The sequence below is a fragment of the Cariama cristata genome, unplaced genomic scaffold, assembly GCF_000690535.1.
Source record: "Cariama cristata isolate BGI_N322 unplaced genomic scaffold, ASM69053v1 scaffold4714, whole genome shotgun sequence".
Taxonomy (NCBI): Eukaryota; Metazoa; Chordata; class Aves; order Cariamiformes; family Cariamidae; genus Cariama; species Cariama cristata.
The window spans coordinates 34,427-47,326 of NW_009611075.1; positions in this window are offsets into that span (position 1 = coordinate 34,427).

The window sequence follows — 12,900 nt, forward strand, 5'->3', positions numbered from 1 at the left end:
GTCATTAGGCAGCATGTAACATCCAAAACAGACAAAACAAGCACAAAGATGCCTGCATCACTTCTCCTCCTCCCGGCCTCCCAAGGCACTTCAGAACAGGACAGAGGGGTGTCCATGCTTCTGGCTGAGCCCTACCAGTGTTTGAGCTCTGTAGAAAGCATTCTGGCTGGGCAGCAGCAGTACCTCTGTGAGCTAATATGGCTCCAGTCCCACAAGGTGTCCATTAAGAGTTTGTCTTTGAACCTAAGCTTTCTAGTAAAGAAGGGAATTGAAGGCCTACATCACTGGAAAGGACCAATATTCTCTGGAATATCTTAGTGCAAAAATGCTGGAATGAAAGTCTAACCTACATTTACATAAGTCTTATTGCCTCTGTACTGTGTCACATCAGCTTATAATTTCTCAGAAGCATTATTCAAAGAAATCTATGCAAAACTTTAGCACTATGTTAGAGAAGCTTTCTTTTGAAATACATGAAGCAGTACAACTTCAAAGTCCAATTTCTTATGGCTTGGTATGATTTTGGGGAGCTACAAAAGAATGCAAAATCCATATAAGCACTTCATCATTGGGCTCCTAGCCATCAGACTTATGTACTATTGGGGGGGTGAGGGCGCGGGGAAGGAAAAAAGTTACCACCAATGCTGAGCATCTTCACTCCCAAGACCAGGTCACATTAATTTTGAAGTGGGAAAAAAGCTCTATTATTGTTGGTGAAAAAGGGTATAAACCCCTAGCAAATATTCTTAAATGGCAACCACTCTGCGATGTCAGAGCACTGGGATACACTCTGGGAGAGTGGCAAGTACGCTTCCTTTGGGACAACTGTACTGCCTGCTTAGAACCTCAGCAGTTAGGTCACTCTATATAACATTAGTTACATCCTTGCTCCCCACCATGCCAGATTTTCCTTCAGTTAGCACAAGAGCAATCTGACTGATTGAAAGCAGGTGCTGGATCTGTGTATGTATGCAGCCACCTAGGAAAAAACTTTTGGGGTCTGTCCTAGTGATTCAGTCAAATGGTCTCAGCTGACTCAGACATTCTCAGTTGTTCTGGATACTTGCTGGGCCTGAAACTGGTAGGGTAAAATCATGACTAAGAGATTTCTCATCTCACTTGGACCTTCTGGAAGCAATTTACTACTTAGCTCTAACAGTTAAAGGGAGCTCCAACTCTGAGAGAGAATTGGGGATATCCAGTGTTACTGTTTTCCATTTCAGCACTGGCTGGAAGAACATTAAGGATGACTGTGTATATAATGTTTTAGGAAGCTGCCTGACAGATACTTCCATTTTTGTTCATATGTGTGAGCTATGTAGGTGAAATTTTTCATGTTAGTCAATCTAGGGAAGGGAGATGCACAATGTGAATACCAGAGGGATGCCAGGCCACCACTATGACTTTGGTACAGTTTACATTAGGACCTTGATAGCTTTCAGCAACTTGTTTTGTCCATCCAAAGTGCTTTTTAAAGCCTCCAGCTACAAGACCTAATCCCTTCAAAGCCTTTATCCTAACAACACTGAAATAAGCTAAGGAAAAGCTATTATCCCTGCATATGGCTGGGAAACAGGTACAGAGAGATTAAGTGACTTGCTCAGTGGCACAGAAAGCCTGCGGCAAAGCAGCCTAGCCCTCTTCATTGCCATCCTTTTTCTTCAGCTACTGACCTCCAAATCAAAGCTCCCAACCTATTTCTAATAGCAGGAGTTATTTTCTACCCCTCAGACTTAAATAATGAGAAACGCACAGTTAAAGGTTACAGCATACGGAAAGTGAGAATTACATCAGACAGCTTTAGCTGATTATCAGCTGGCAAAGCTCAGGGGAGGGGGCAGTGAAAGTACATCAATGCAGGAGAAGATTTGACTAATGATCCCTATAAAAAGTGAAATGAAGGAGGCAATTTTTTATGAATCCCAGTTTGATTCCTCTTTCTTCAAACCCTTCGCCTGCTATTCAAATAAAATATAAAATTGGACTGCCTCTCTTCATCTTTATTTTTTTACTGTCCCTGTACCATATTTATGGAGTAAATATTTACTGTTGTAAACAAACTTATGTATATTTAAGACACTGTTCTCCCATTTGGATGCCTTCAAAAGGCACCTACCCACTTGGGCTTCACTGCTTAAGTGGGGTTTGACAGTCTGTGGTTCCAAAGGCATTTAAAAAAAAAAAAAATTCCGCACAACACAAAGAAACCCTTTATTTAATTGTAAAATAAATCAGAACAGTTCCATAGCTCTGTACTCTTGAGATTTAACTCTAAAACAATTAGTAAAATTAGCTACAAATGCAAATTCATACACTAGTGACTATGGATATCAGTGAAGATCCTGGGCCTAACAGTAACTGTAGAAACAAACCACTCTCACATTGTCCTGGTGTTGAGACCATTCATCTGTGAATTTAGATGCATCTGAAAGCTTTGAGGCAGGGAGGATCTCTAAGGAAATAAAAGGGCTCTATAGCACTGGGGGCTTGCTGTTAGTTTTGAACTTGCTTTGTTTATTTCTATGCAGTAATAGCTAAAACAATTTTTCCACTGCTGATTTACCAAGGGGAACTTTTACTGGGAATACTTTGACTCTTCTGATTTGTGGAGAGATTTGCTAGTTGCCAGTTTTCTGTTAATCGGATTCTACCACATAGCATTTTATTTCTGCAATAGGTCAGTTTAGCCAAGACTAGCACAAAAGCTTTCTTAACAACCAGTTTGGCTATATGCAGTTTGACACAGTCCTAACAAAATCCAGTCCAATTAAATGGGGCAGACTAAAATTCTGTGTTAGCCTATTTATGTCCCATCTCTCAAAGAAATTGGTACCTTTGATATCTAAACTTATTAAAGTTCTGGGCCTTCCAGACTTGTGTGCTTAACTGTACAAACTTAACAATAGTACAGGCCTAACACAGTTATGTGTGGGCAATCATGTTTCTATTTAGGAATATATAGATGTGTGTGTCTAGAAATCAAGAGACATTAGCTATCCATGCCAACACCTCCTACCCAAATTTTTGTTTTTCCCATAGTGAAATGGGATAGTGTCAAACGGCAGGTCCTGTTACTCTTTCAAAACCACATACTAATTCTGTCAGGAGAGGTTCAGACAAAAGATTAATTACTTCTAACATCCCCATAAAATTAAGTGTCCTTCAGAATCAGGTTCTCAGCCTTCTTACAAGTAGACAGTGATGTTCTCTACCAGTAAAGTGAGAGGACTTTTCAGAAGAAACCCTGTCTAGAGAGCATGACCTAATCAGTTCCAAGACAGATGCACTCTTTAGGGTAATTTGCTTTTCAGTTCAGTTGCCCACTAGTTCTGTGTATCTCAGATTTTTAGCTGATCTTCCCCCCTCCAGTTATTAACTAGCTTATATTAATAGGCTATGTTTATCCTTGTTTTCATTCTACTAATCTCACTTTCACAGGGAAAATAAAAAAAGCTGCTCTATGGGAGCAAAGAAAGTCATGGTATTATAAAACTGATTAGGGTGAAAAATAATTAGGTTATTGACAGAGGATTATCACTGCTGGGCTAGTGGACATTTGCATACTTGGGGGTGGAGGGATTTTCACAGGCTGTGGAAAGCTGTTTTCAGTCCTCTGAGATTTCACAGAGGGAGCAGAATTAACTCCCTACAAGAGCAAACAGGCTTCCTTCACTACCAGGGAACCATCACTGCTTTAACAGAGATGTTGTTCTTAATCGTGCTTTTCAGTGTTCCATCTGAACCCTTCGGTAATCAGTAAAAATGTGACTATTGCCAATTAAATGGCTACAAGCTTTAACTTAGACTCATTCTATTCTATGACTATCAATTTTAAAACAATTTCTCATGCTATTTGTAATAATTGGGTAGTAATGAGTAATAGTGAATTGGTGGAAGAAAAAAAACACACCTATAAAAGGAATTAGCATTTAAGATGTCTTAATTTTGTGAAGAAAGTTCTGCTTTGAACACATCTGTGCTCCCAAATGTGATTTTCATGTACTATCAGCAATATTCTACAAGGACTCTCCCTTATTACAAAATATTTACTCTGATCATCAGCCAAAGAATAATACCCTACATTTAATGTCCTGGGAACACATTTAATTAAATATTCCCACCAGTTTATTAGGACTACATTAACCATCTGGTGTGCTAAATATGCACACAGAGGAAAAATAGAGGAACCTTAAGACATCATCTTTAATTTGATCATCATTTGTTATGCTAGTAATGACTAACTGATTCATCTTCTCCAGTACCTTCTATTCAAGCCAAATGAGTATCACTTATAAGGCCCAAAGCACCTGAATTCTAAATCAAGCCAATTAGTTCAGCCAAATGATTTTTGTGACAAACATAAGAATTTGCCAGAAAGAGTTGCATTATTTCCTTAATTTCTCTAAATTGTAGTCCTCACAACAACCAGTTGCGGTGACTCAGGTGGGGTTTCTGTTAGTCAGAAAAGTAACACAAGGCAGGATTCCTTTTCTGAAATATCAACACTACAGATTTTTTTAGATCCTTCTTTCCCCTTGCTGTGATGTTTTGCAGAGGCTGTGGCTTAAGACAAAGTCAACACAATGCAGGGATATTGATTCATATGTTATACCCTGACCACGCTTTGTAGAGTAGTCCATGGATTTGCTTGAAGGATGATTAAGGGTTAGATGACTCAGGGTGGTAGTGTACACATGTTCACAAATTAAAATCTCAGAACTACACTATAGAAGCCAACAATCTAACATATGCTAGTGTTAAGTGATCACCTATCCAAAAAAGCACCTGTACATGTAAACTAATTCTACCATGTCTTTTGATCCCAGTTGACCAGTTTCATCTTCACATTTACCTGGACAAAAGAAAGGTTTAACAAAAATGTATGGAACTAATGAAGCAGACATCCAAGTAGACGATCACTATCATAACCTGTAACCTGATGCACTTAAAAGAGCTCACTCTGCTACTTAAACTGCAAGTTAGGAATTGTGTTGGCCCGGACTCTAGACTAACTAAATCTGAGCTCTAACACACTGTGATACGGGTTTTAATTTTTACACCATAGCACTTGCCTCTCCAAAAGTGGTGGCAGTAATGAGGGTTCCTCATCTCTTCCCAGAGGGGCAGAGCAGCAAATTAGGTCCCTGGGAACAACTGCAAGAGGGAAGGAAGAGCCCCATATTACTGAGCACCCAACCGAGCTGGTTAGCTTGTGGGGCAGCCCCACTGCACCTTGCTGCACGTGGGACCTCTGCCTGCCTACTGCCAGCAAGGCACGCTGGAGTGGGGAATCTGTGCTGCCCTGCTCAGATCAGTGGGGGACTTTGCCTGTAACAAATCTCTGCATCAGACTAGCTACAGATCCAGGTAATCTCTCATCAAATTACATATATTTTTCCATAGCTACAAGGACTGCAAATCTATATACTTAAATATAGAGAACTGAAATAACTAAACAACTCTGAAGTAAATGATCTCCTTTTGAGGTCATTTCCTCAGACTGATCAGTGACTTTTGCCAATTTTAGTCCCATATTGGTTTTGTGGTGGTTTTTTTCTTAGAAGGGGTTAATTCTCATTATTTGCTGATTTGAAACTGTAATCTTTATACTAAATGAGGTTTATTTCAATTAGAGAATGAAAGCAAATACAGGTCTAAGCAATTATAAAACCTTTCTCAATATGTATATTGACATTAACATGATATATTGTGAAAAAAGAGAAAAGTAATTTATTGTTTTCTGAATTTTGTTTGTTTAAATTCTTAACTTGCATCAGACTGCTTTTGGATAGAAATTACCATTCAGTAAAAAAATGTGGAAAATCCGTCATGTGAAATACTCATGATAGTTAATAACTAAAAAAATATCTTCAGTGCAATGTCTACACAGAAAAATACCAAAACACTGTACTGCACTAAAAGTCAACTTTTAAAAGGAAGTAATATCTCTACTTCCTAGATAGTACTCATTGTATCTTCTATTACTTCTTACACAATTTCAGAATTGGCAGGTTTCAGGCTGTTATAGTAATTTATCTTCATTAGCTGAAAGAATACAAGCTGCTTTTTTCTTTTTTTTTTTTCTTCTTTTTTTTTAAATTTTTTTGATGTTTCTCAATCTGTTAACCTTGAGTGTCCGGGTTATGATGTGGGCTAAGGGTGACAAAACTGGCACAAAGATCAGTTCTGTGATCTGATTTTGACAGAAAATGGTTACTATTTCAAGTTAGTTGAATACAGATTAAATTTAGTGCTCAGCATGAGTTGCCAATTTCAAACAGATTCAAAGGTGTAGGTAAATGAACATATTGTTACAAAAATACCAGAATTTTATTTAAAAAAAAGTTCCTTATGGTCCATCAGCCCCATATGTTTTTATCTTAATCTAGCCCATTTGAGCTAATGTGGTCTTCAACTGCATCCCCCAGAGCTCTTGACTTTGCAAGGTGCATTGGTAGCAGCCTTTCCCTAGTTACTGCAGCTCTGTCTTGCACTCTGAGGTTACCTTACACACCTGGAAAAAATAATATAAAGACTGACCGTCACAGGAAGAGTTGTATTTTTCTCCCTAGAAAACGTCATTAAAGGAATTTTAGTTTATAAATAGGAGTGCTTTTACTAGGCATAAAAAAACCCTCAAAACAAAAGAAGAAATTCAGCAGAGAAATCAAATCCTGGCTAACACAAAGCCTTTATTATTCTTGTGCTAAATTACTGATCTGAAATTAGGGAAAGAGAAAACTCATTGCAAACTGAAACAACACTGGACTAAGGCAGAAAATCACCGAAGAGTACCAGGCTGAGGGAGAGAGGAAGCCTAACAGAACAAAGTTTCACTCGGTGCCTTAGTGAGATATCTCTGAAACAACTGAAGAATAAAGCAACAAATTCACGAAAATGCAGTCAGTACCATTGCTGTTGTTTCTGTCTCTGTTGCTAGAGAAATGTTTCAAAAATTCAGGATGCTAAAGCCAGAGGACATTTGAACAAGTCAATGATGTTAAACATCCTGGTCTGCCAGATATTCCAGATCTCCAAACCTCTATTTTCAACCTCTAGAGCAATCACTAAGGACACAGTTCAGTGGAAATGTTCAACTTTATGCAAAGTCCCAAGTCCTACTTCTGCACAGGAGCTGATGTACTTGAAGGTCATGCTGATGTGGTACATCATGGTTAGACTTCACCTATGTTTCTCACGCAGAGAAGTGCATCCAGTATTTCTAACTTTCTCTGAGGGCTTCCAAGTTCATGGACTATACCCAAAGGAGTAAACAGGCAGCAGGTGGGCAGAGAGTGGGAGGGAAGGATCAAGGTAGAGTTTGACTCAGCCATCCCCTACTCACTGACTCATGTACTGGTGCAGAAGAAACTGCTATAATTTGTTGCTGGTTGCAGTCAGTTAAAAGTTAACTCTGATACAGGGGAACAAGCAAGACTCTCAAAGGAGTGGTAAGATTGATATGCTTTCCCTGCTTTTAAGTAATATTTTTTGCATCAAAGATGTTTTCTGTGCCTGTCTTTTTTTTAAATCTTCTCTAACTACTTGGCCAAGAGAACTACAGTGAACATTTTATCCCACCTGTTCATTGCTTAAACAGCAGTCACACAGTATGTGCAAGTGTTAAGAGAACAAAAGTATCTGTACAGAAAGCCAAACTTTCATTCTTATTTCTCATGAAACATCATGTTCAGTTCTTCAAGAGCTTCCATGAAACACAGCTACAATTTGCAAATGACCATGTCCTTATCACAGGTGCTCCACCTTCCCACAGTGTTATGAGTCAAACACAACCTATTTTCTCCTCAGTTCCAACATCCATCCATTACTGAAACTAGATTCCATTTAGCCAATCAAATATATTAAAGCAATAAAAGGAAACTTCTTATTTCAAACTCATAGAATGAAAAAAAAACAACAAACCCAGAACATTTTGAATACAACAAACCCAGAGTTTTAAAGACCTTTCAAAGAAGATATGTAAGACTACTTTGCCAAATAAATCACTTTGCAAACTAATGTTAATTGATCAAATACTGCCTAACAGAAACTTATATGAAACATATTGAAACAAGTTTTGAGCACTTTAAACATGTAAAATAAGATTTGTCTATATGATCACAGCCATCTCTCCTAAACTCTTCAACTCCCCATCCTCATGGGATCACCAAGAGCTTTGTAGTTTCCCCTTAGACTACGCTCCTATCTTTATCTTACCACCTGTCTTGCAAAACTGGTATTTTTTTAATGGCCATCTTTGCTTTAGACAAAGACCTATGTTTAAATCATATTTCCAGAACCTCTAGTATGATTTCAGAAGCTTACAGACATACTCTGTGGATCAATGCTGAGGCTGAGATATGGCATCTGATTTTCTAATTTATTGAGGTACTTAAATCAACATTGTGCACACCTGTACATTTGCAAATAGTTACAGTCCAGAAACTGAACATCACTTGTTTTTTTCCCCAAATAAATCCATAAACTTCTACTCATTCAGTAAAGATCAGTTTATCTTGCTTCTATCTTTTAGTCTTGTGACACTCAAGAGTCTGCCTTTTGCTATTTGTTAAAATGCTTAGACGCTTTGCTGAAAAGTTGTTGTAAGTTGCATCGTTATAAGCAGCCCTTGGGGTTCTCTAGATAAATGGAAACACTCTTCTCCATGTCATCTGAAACTTGGTAGTTAACTATTTTTACAGTACTTCAAAAGTAACCACTTGTTCCTCATCTCCTTATTTGAAAACAAAAAAGCTATTAGGGTTGAGGAGAAACATTTGAGATTTAAACCTGTTATTCTTTAAATGTCAAAGAATCAAAATTTGAACTGTCCATATGTTATTCAAGTGAGAAGAAGAAATTGGTGAGAATCCTAATTGGGACAAAACAATCCATTTACAACCAACCATGAAGTTCTGTTTATATTAACAAAGAAAAAGTCAGATCACTGAAGCATTCCCATAGCTAATGTTTCCTGCCCTCAAAGCTACTCATCAGGTTCTCTCAGTCTTTCCATCTGTTACATCCCTTGAAGGGCAAAGTATTACCTCCTGCTATTGTGATTGGGGTACAGATACATTAGTTTAGCAGCAAATGTTATTCATGTAGTTTGCTTCCATAAAAAAGCTAAATAACTTTCTACAGCTATCCCAACTAAATATTGAGAATTAAATCCACCAGTCCACAACAAAATTCAACCTACCTACAGCAAAATTCAGTGCATTGATGGAGCTATTATTTTTCTTTTTTTTTTTAAATTCATCTTTGGCTCCTGTATCCTTTTTTATTTGAGTCATCATGCTGGTGCCAGTGCTGTAAAGCAGGCCTGGCACAACAGGTTTCAGGCATACAGTTCTTCAAACACTATTGGGAACCTTGTGTATGGCATGCAGGAGCACGATGACGCACCAAACAGAGGAAGAAATGTGCAGGACTGTAACCAGTTCCCTAGGTAACAAAGAGATACTATGAAAAGAGAAAGTGGTGCCGTTGTGGTAAATAAATAAATGCATACAATAAAGGCTCACAAGCATGACTAACTTTCCTAGATACTGCAGAGAATACAGAGGGGCAGAGCGTGTAAATTCATGCACCTTGTGTCTCTGAGGAAACAGAAAAATTCCTCACCAATTAGAAGGTCAAATAATGCCCTTATTCACAAGTTTCTTTTAGGCAGCCAGGAACACTGCCTCCCAGCCCTTTTCCTCTTACCTCACCACTACTTTCCCAACTCTCTTTCACATTACAAACAGCTACTAAGCAACAGGAGGTTTGCAGAGAATGAGTCATTCTCATGTGGCTGGTAGGCTGAGCACAGGATGGAGATTATTGACCTGACAATGCACAGCCCCAGGATCATTGTGCTTCCAGATAACTAACATGGTCACTGAATGCAGCAAAACTTAATAAATGATAAGTGCTTTAAAAGGATACAATTATAAGTCATGGCTTGTAATTCTCACAGATAGATGTGCTAGCCTAGAAGACGATTGCTGTATGTTAGGTGCACAGTTGACACCTGGCATTAAGCGTTCCACACCAATAAGGTATTCCCTTAAAGTTAATTAGCCAATAATTAAATTAGATTTTATTTAGATGGCAATATGAAATCCTTAGGCTTTGGACTGATAATAAAAATTTGGGGAACTAAGAAAAAGGGCATAACCACTCAAGGTCAGTCAGTTCCTAATGTAAGCAACAGATTTTGACCTAACTGGGAGTGTTTCTGGCAGGAAACATCCTTTTGATTGATGCTTTTCTCCCCCCCCCAACAGAATAATGGAAAATAGAAAATTTATCTGGAAAAGGCCTCAGGAGTTCATCTTGACCATTCCCTTATCTCCAAGCAGGACTGACTTCTACTTCAGATCTGAAACAGGTTTGTCTGCCGCAGCCTTACCTGTTTTTTCCCCCAACAATATTTGTAGCAGACATTTTGATGGTTCATTTAGTGCTTTTAACTCAAGCAAAGCTCCTAGGGCACCAGACCAGACAGAGCCATTAGTCCCTGCAAGTATACTTTGCAATATTTAGTCTTAAGGCCCCTAAGTGAGGACTGGCCAAAGTGTATCTGTAGCATAGGTCTCTCAATCATGAAGCAGCTGAGGGACTAGAATATCTAGAAAAGAAAGAGTTGCAAGTTGTGAATGTGAAGAATCTTGGTGCCTGCATGAAAACCTTAATAGCAAGCTCTTTATTTTGTCCATTGAACCCTAGAGTGGCTGAACATCTATAGATAATTTCAGTACAGGAAATGAGCAGGAGTCGTTTTGCTTGTTAGGTTTGGTAGAAATCACACTGACTCTGGAGGAAGTGTCTACGAAATCTTTTGCAAAGTACATTTTAACCTGTGAAGGGACTTGCTCAAATCTAAGTTCTCTAATCGCCTATTCTCTTTAAAACTGGGTTGAATCAGTTTCCTAGTCTTAACTAGAACTGGCTAACTTTCAAAAAAAATAAACTCATAAAAACATTAAAATTTACAGTACTTGCTGTCTGAATATTTAAATGAGTTAACTGAGACAAATATTATCAGAAAGATAAACTACAATGTTATTGGGAAAACAGATTTTGAAGTCTGATTCCAATGTTCAAATTGAGGAGAAAATTACAGAATTAATCCAGCCTAAATGAACAGACCATATTTCAGTTTTTTCCATCAGATTTCAAGTAAAAACAACAGCTTGTGAGTAATCCACTAAATAACAATCCTCAGAGATTATTTTCAAATGATTTTTCAAAAAAATTGTTAGATGCTCAGACTTCTCATAGGCAATTCTAAATTGAAAAGTCAAAGAAATAATAAACTGTGAAGTATTGATTCACTTCAAATCATAAACATTACTAGTGCAAGACTGTCATGCAGGCTATTTAAGAGACTGAAGTAATTCCACATATATGTATGCATGAAGATATATATGTGTGTGTGTACATCTGTATCTCAAAACTTCAAAAACAGTGACCATCAGAGCTCAGGGAGAAGACGCTAGACATTAGATTATTCTCCAGTCTAGCAAACAAAAACATAATGGTCTAAGGTTAGTGGGTTATCAATTCAAACGGTTAAATGAAGGCTAGATTCCAAATAAAAAACCTGAACATCAACAAACCAATCCTTGCTGTACTTCATACAAACTTGTAATGGTTTAAAAAAGTAAACTGTGAAATAATATAGCTACAAAACACAGAATTTAATGATGTTTTGGCCTTAGTCTGTGTTTCAAGCTGCAGTTTATTGGAAAAAAACAACCTCTATTTTAATTAATTCAATTTTTATCAATAACTGCTAAATCAAATTTAGGATAAAGTATATGTTTGGTGATTATGCTAATCTCCCCACACTGCTACACATCCAAGTTACCCAAGTAAATTAAACGTAACCTGTAACTTGCAGAAAAAACAATTTTGTTAACAATCTCATCTTCCGGGGTGTTGCTAATTTTAAAGGTTTTCTTTCTATTTATTTTGCTCATATACTCTTTATATAAAGTCACTGAACACTAACAGAGATTCTTCAGTTTTTCATGAGTCAAAAGAACAGCATACAGTTTCCAATAATGAACCAGTAACTATCACAATCTCACCAACACTCATCCAACCAAGCATAGTTAAAGCAGATTTAATTTTTATTTTGTGCTCACATAGGGAAGTAAACACAAAGAAAAAAGATGATCCAACTTCTTTTATCAAGGAAGCACCGGTCTAGTTTTTGACTCCACTCTTGCATTCTACTATGGTCTTCTCTGGACAAAGCTGTACCAAATTCAAAGTTTCTCTCCAGTAAATTTCCTGCAGAATCAGGGCCTCAAAAATATCAAAACACCTCAGTTCTTGCATAGTACCACAGCTTTTTTAAAATAATTGTGTTGCATTCACACGACTACCAGCAGCCACCATATGTAATGCACCATTCTGTGTGTATGTGGATTAATATCGATACTTCTGCATGAGCTTGAAACTAGCATAAGAGAACAGTTTGCAAGTGGTTATTGATATCTTGAGACCACATAGCTATGTTTCATGGCAACGTTCCAGAGAACCTGCTGCATACTTCTATATACAATCTTCCTGCAATGATAAAGAACCTTCTAACACTCTTTGCTAAGCATATTTTCTTATTAAGATTTTGACTAACATTTCATGAGAATCAATAGATTTGAAGGGCCTGATTTTCTGAAAAAGCCTCTTTTTCAGAAGTTTGCAGTACCACTTTGTAGTTTTTTTTTTTTAAAGAACTTCAACTCAGCCTTCAATCTTGCACATGCAGTTTTACAACTGGAACTAATTAGAGACATTATTTACCTATCTACCTGATAGAATGTGCGGGTAGTTCAGAGATTTTTCTTGAATTCAGTAAGATTACTCCCTTACCATCATAAAGGAAAAGTGGCCAATTTGACA